The sequence below is a fragment of the Mytilus edulis genome, chromosome 11, assembly GCF_963676685.1.
Source record: "Mytilus edulis chromosome 11, xbMytEdul2.2, whole genome shotgun sequence".
NCBI lineage: Eukaryota > Metazoa > Mollusca > Bivalvia > Mytilida > Mytilidae > Mytilus > Mytilus edulis.
Window position 1 is genome coordinate 13,934,642 of NC_092354.1, and position 6,972 is coordinate 13,941,613.

A 6,972-nucleotide genomic window follows, 5' to 3' on the forward strand; every position below is an offset into this window, starting at 1 on the left:
GAATACTAGTGTGCAAAATCAAAAATAAACAGAAGCCTAGTGTTGGGTCATGAGAATAACTCTGATTCTTCGTTGATTGATGTAAAATGATAAATCATATTTTATATTCTTATTTTTGATGGCATTATCCTTTAGGTCTGTCTTTTATAAAAGAGGCCGCAGACACCATGGGGACAGTCATGACGCACAAGTCGAAAAAAAACCTTAAAAACACCGACAACGCCATGCATGACAATAAGGCACACATTAGTTGACATATGGAATAAAATCAAAAAACAATGTGTTTCATTTGAGAAAAAAGGGGGGTCTTTATCCAAAACGGAAGCTTTCTATTAAAATTTTTGGCATACTAAACAGCTCTTAATGAAATCAAATGATGAAATAAACTATATTTCGACACCAAACAGTCTTAAGTATGCATATATAGTAGATAGAGATCAAAATAAACCAAACTCACATTAATCATTGCACAATTATGAGATGCAATGATTAGAAAAATATTCTAGTAAAAAATATCATATTGTATCAATCGACTACCAGTCATTTTTCTCCTTATCATACATGTACTCCGCGGGAGGTTATCAAACGTCTTACTTTATAATATAACAAGTGGACAATGCAAATATCGCATACTATGTAAATATCATGGAAGTATTATATTGACTTTTACTTCCATTAAGGAATTGTATATTTAAATATACAATTCCTTGCTTCAAAAGGTATTTTCAACTGGTCAACCATTTTATCGAAAGCACCACCCAAAAGCACAACTCTCTCCAATTGATTTCCTTTTTAGTACGCAATTGCATGTGAACCGTCATCGTTGATTTTTAGTTATAAAATGTAACATAACTTATAATACGATTAATCTTTTGCCGATATTTCAGATAATTGTCATTTTTATTATCATTTTCCTGTTCTGTACACATAATTTCTGACACTCTATCGGCTAAGTCGACCACCTACTCTTGTTTATTATGTCTTCGTGTACCTGAAACTCTCTTTGACATGTTTAAATTAACAAATCTAAACTTTATTGATGCGTGTGTGTGTATAATGTAATCGTGGAGGAAACAATAGTGCATGGTAATTTTTTTTTTTATTAAAACGACAGTACATTTGAATTATTCGTTTAAGCATATTGCCTATTTTGCGTTTTATTTTATTCGAATGTAACAGGTATGATCAGGTCTATGCATTAATTGTGTATTGCAATGGGTCTTTTCCTCGCTAAAGACATACAATCAAGATTTTATGCCATATATGCTTATTGAATCATTTCAGTTTATCAACACTTTTGAGGTGACGTCGTATTTGTCAATATATTTACATTGAAATATATAATTCAAATATGTAACAACTATAACTATGTGTGTATTGAAATAAAATAATTAATAAAAACGTTATAGGAGAGTATAAATACGACAGCTCTCGCTATCTATTATAATTATAATCTGTGATCATGTACAACATCTTAATTCTTGTGTGTATCAGTTTACACATTTCGTGACGTTTTTCTTTAAATTATTTAAAATGTTCATATTTCTATTCAAGTTGTTCGCATGAAGAACATTTTTTTAAACTTTGAAACTTATATCAAAAGATAGAGCATTTTTTCTTCTTTTATATGATAACAAAGTCAATTTAATGTTCATTGATTAAGTATTTTAAATTATTTTTTAAAGATGTGACCTAATTGGTAATAATTTACATTTCACATATAAGACTTTACAACAAAGAAGTCTTTATGACTGTTACGAAACTAAAATTGGTATCAAGAAAGACAAATCCGAAAAATATACTAAAAATATCATCTTGTTGCTGAAATATTGATGAACACAAATATAACAAAGTCAAAAGGATTTAATGAAAAGAAAAAGTTTAAATCGTCATTTTAAAATTTTTCCACGTTTAATTCAACAGACTGATTTCATAGATAAAACCTCTGTCCCGTGACGCATGCGCATTACAGACTGGACTGATTCTTGACAATGTGTATATTTGATATGAGGGAGCGATGTAAATGAGTGGATAAAACTTGTGTTCCTTTTTTCAACAACAAAATAGTATCTGTTCTGCATTCTCCTTTCTTTTGATTAAGATATGTTGTTGCTTTTATGCAATAGTGTTTTCGGGTATCTATGATAAAACTCCATTTTGGTTTATATGGTCATTATCACATGTTGAAAATTCCTAATTTTTTTTTGCAGGAAAGCACACATTCCATTTCAAATTAATCCAATTATGCACTATGTAAATAAATTTCAACTTTAAGTTTCCTCTTCAGTAATGACCTATTGATCATGAAAACCGAGATGTCTGATCACCTATAAATACACAAAAAAAGCAAATAAAATGTTATAAATGGAGAGAGAAACAGCAATAAATGTTTTTCATGTGTATCTTTCCTTATTAAAATACATTAAGTAAAATTGAACTCGAGAAAAATAAATAACTGCGATGTAGACTAGAAAGTATAAAATGCAAGATAAAGTATTCACGAAAAATTAGTTGATTTACAGTAGTCAAGTCCATGTTTGCAGGAAATTTACATCATTGGTTGTCTGGTGGAGAGTTGTCTTATTGGTAATCATACCACATCTTATTTTTATATAACCTTGCCATATTCCTATTGTGCCTGTCCAAAGTTCAGAGCCTGTAGCTTTTATCAGTTTAGTCTGACACTAAAATGTAGTGGTTGTTGTTGTTGTTGTTTCATACCGGTCATATTTATTTTTTGTAATTTATTTTGTTATAAACTAGGCAATTAGCATGATTAGTTTTACAGTTTGAATTGTTTCAATGTTTCATCTTTAGGTCTTTTATACTTTGACTATAGTATAGGGTATTTATTTTCTCATTATTGAAGGTCGTAACAGGCCTACAATTTCTTTCTCAAAGCCGTGATAGTTTTCATATTTAATATACCACATCTTTGAATTTTTATAGTAATCATGATACTAGTAATCATCTTTCAAGTTCAATAACTTTTTAAAATTAAAAGGTGCCTTACCATTTAGGTTTAGTTGGCTTCTGCAAATTTTACATTGCCTATCATTTCTGCTGTATATTATTTCTCTGTACCTTCTATAGTTCTTGTCCTATACATAAAAGAGTAAAAGTTGAATGACATCTTGCATCAATATTTTTTCTGTTTAATGTACATTTATATGTATATTAATGTGTGTTTAATAAAAATCTAAACCATGAGTGCTTGATAAGCTTCTTGCCCTTATAGCTGGTCTGTAAGCTTTAAATGAATTTTATTGATCGACTAAAAAACTATGAGCACTGCGCAAATAAGACCCCCGCCCTCCAAAAAAAAAAACATGCACAAACAGTGGTATTCATTACCATAAAACATGTATATAATTTGGCTCAATTTATAGATCTCTCAAGTGACTATAAGTTTAAGGCTGCGATTTTTTTAACAAATACATTTCTAAAACCTTTCAAAGATTTTGAAAATGGACAAATTTTAAATAACTTTGCAACAACTAAAGTTCCTTAACTCTGCATCTTATAAAAAAATATACATGATAAATAGGGAATGATACTCCAGCTTGCATATTATTCAAAGTTTTAAAGGAACATAACTGAAGAACGGTAAAAGTTTTACTACAAAAATTTGAAATTGATCTGATTAAAATTGTGATAAAAAGTATTGTTTTAAAGTTTAATAAAATTTGGTTGAGGGAAACTTAAGTTAGAAGGCTGAAACAATTTTTTTCCATTTTTAAAGAACATAACTAGAGAATTTAGTAAAAGAGACACTACCAAAATTCAAACTTAATCTGTATTTTGTGGTGATAAGCATTGTGTATTGATTTCATAACATTTGGTTGAGACAAACTAAAGTTTAGAAAACAGGAAACCAAAAATTCAGCATATTTTCCCCATTTCTAAAGGGGCATAACTCTGACACTCTAGTACAGTAACACTGACATCACCAAAATTCAAACTTGATCTGAGTATTGTGATAACAAGCTTTTGTAAAAGTTTAATCGAATTTGTTTGAGGCAAACTAAAGTAATGTAAGAGAACAAAAAACAACTTTGGGACAGACGGACAAACGATCAAGTGTTAAACATTATGCCCCCTCCACTTTGGGTCATAATAATAAAAAGGGTGTTTATGTCAAGATATAAAAACAATTCACCAAAGTTTCATAAAAATTTGTGAAAGCATTCTTGAGACTATCCTAATCCCAAGTCATGATAGTACAATGACATAAATCAGATTTTTTTTTTAAATTAAAAGGAAAATTATCATGTTTATGTTATACAAAAATAATTCACCAAGTTTCATTAAAATTGCTCAAAGCATTATTAATAGTATACGTACTGGAAAATCCCCCCTTTTATGAATAAAATCCCTAACTTTAAATTAAAAATTTAAAATCCCTAAAAATTAAAAAGGACCTTAATTATCATGATTATATGATAACAAAAAAATTATTTAACATAACAAAAAAACCAAAGGCAATGAAAGAGAAACTGACAATGCCAAGGCAAAACATAAGATGCAGAAAAGAAAAACAAAACAAAACAAAACACTAAGCAACACCAAAAAACTAGTGTTGAATTTATGTGCTCAGTCAGTCAGTGAGAGTTGGCAGATCCTGACCTACTATATCTATGCTTAAAAACATAAAAATCATATAGTTCTAAACATATTTTGTAAATTTATACTTTATTAACAAGTGAAACTGCGAGCTACTGCTCACTGATGATACCCCTGCCGCAAGTGGATAATATAAATAGTGTAAAAATATGCAAGTGTTCGGTAAACAGGAAGTTGTCGAGTGATGAATCTGAAAACGCATCACACGGTATAGCTGACTTATATAAATCCTAAAACCAAATTTAAGAAATCCTTGTATTGTAGTTCCTGAGAAAAATGTGACGAAAATTTTCAACTTGGCTCAGTATCATGTGTAAAATCATACAAGTGTTCGGTTAACAGGAAGTTGACAAGTGATCAATCTGAAAACGCATCACACGGTATAAATGACTTAGATAAACCCTGAAACCAAATTTCAGAAATCCTTGTATTGTAGTTCCTGCGAAAAATGCGAAGAAAAATATTCATGGGACGGACGGACGGACGGACGGACAGAGGTAAAACAGTATACCCCCCTTTTTTGAAAGCGGGGGTATAAAAGTTGTCATAAATAGCATAGACACCTTTGAGTTTTGAGAACCACATGTGTTAATTGTGCGAGTATAATCATTGATAATCATGCACAAGATTGACTTTTTAAAAAAAAGCCTATATATTGAAATTTTCTGAAAATATTGCATGCATTTATTAATATGACCAATTTCAAGAAATGCACAAAGATGCGAGATGATTTATATAATTGTAATTTCAGGAATTTACAGTAAAGGCTTTTATCCCCACTGCATTTTGCACTTTTTCTTATTCAGGAGCCAGAAGTTATGACCTTTGTGACCTTTGTATGATTTTTATTTTAGTTTCTTTTTCTTTGTATTGAAAAGTTTAGTATGACGTCCATTATCACTCAACTAGTATACATTTTTGTTTAATGGCAAGCTAGAGCATGCCTCACAGGCACGGATCCAGGGGGCTGAGGGTTGGACATGTTGGAACCCCCCCTTTCTTTACTGGACGATCAATGCATTTGAATGGGGACATGTAGTTTAACACCCCCCCCCCCCCCCCCCCCCCCCAATTTGTCCTGGGTTAGGAACCCCTTTATATGACTCAGGATCCACCCAAGTCTCATGTTTTGGGATTTTCTCGTTGCAATGAAGACCCATTGGTGACCTATGGCTGTTATCTGCTCTTTGGTCATGTTGTTATCTCTTTGATACATTCCCCATTTCCATTTCAATTTTCTTTTCAGTTCTATTATAAATATTAGAAACGAGTTTGGCGCGTTTACAAAAATATAATTGTCTGTGCTGACAGGGGAGTATGTGTGCATACCAATATTTAAATTTTCTAGGCCTTCTTTTTGAATATTTTGTGCATTTCTTGGTAAAATACTGTCAGACCTCGAGTGCTGTTGTTTTACAAAAACGGTCAAGTAATGTAGGGGAAAGAAACGAACTAAAAAGAACCAAAATAAGCCACAACTAATGGGGGTCTCATTGGGGGTTCTGTTCACGGATCCCGCTTAGTTACTTTTTATTTTTTTAGATTCCCGCATGATGCCATTACGCTTACACTATATAAGTGAACAATTCTGATATTTTTGTAATTTCCCATGTCCCGCTAAACTTCATTTCGCTTTTTCACGGCACAACAAAAAATACACCTCGACAATCCCGAGTCCCGCTCAGACCCCCTTCTACATACATAATGAATAGTTTACTATGTAGTCAGTAGTCGGGTCAAATACACATGTATATACTTTTAGACGACCTTAGATTCATTTCACAGCGAAAATACTCATTAATATTGAACATTTTAGATCACTTCACATTTAGATTTTATAACTTTTAAAATGAAGACCTGGCATATAGATTGAAGATCATTTAATCGAAAGATGATAATTTCTCAATGAGCAACTGTAACCAGGTACTGCATTTTTTTGCATGTGTCAAGAAACAGTTAAAAGTTAAACTTCTCATCTGGACTTTTTAATTAGTCTGTATACCGGACCTCTTCTCTATTTTGGGATTGAAAACAAATCTAAAGTTAAAAATGCGGTTTTGAGCCTATTTCTTCTTCTTAATTTGGTAACACGTTAAGCCATTAGTGACACTAATATGGTATATTACCAATAAAAAGGCCATATATTTCGGTGTGTAGAAATACTGCAAAAGACTTCTTAGTGCACTAAGAAGAAAGTTTTTGCATTAAGGACACTAAAACGATGTTTTAAGATCACAGCGAGCATGACTATAAGAGGGTATGATTAAAAACCTCATTTCTATAAAGTTAGGTATCAATAGATTTTGTAATTTTGAAGTTAAATGACTTTTTAATAAACGCGTGCCACTC

At 31.4% G+C, this 6,972-nt stretch overlaps 1 long non-coding RNA gene across 1 annotated transcript; it reads right to left on the reverse strand.

Annotated features, from left to right (window-relative positions):
* Positions 1-2,000: 2,000 nt before the first annotated feature.
* On the reverse strand, positions 2,001-6,088 carry LOC139495188 (uncharacterized). The gene is made up of 3 exons (XR_011657281.1): positions 5,953-6,088; positions 3,014-3,101; positions 2,001-2,327 (listed from the first exon to the last, which is right to left on the reverse strand). It is a non-coding gene; the product is annotated as an uncharacterized lncRNA (long non-coding RNA).
* Positions 6,089-6,972: the final 884 nt, after the last annotated feature.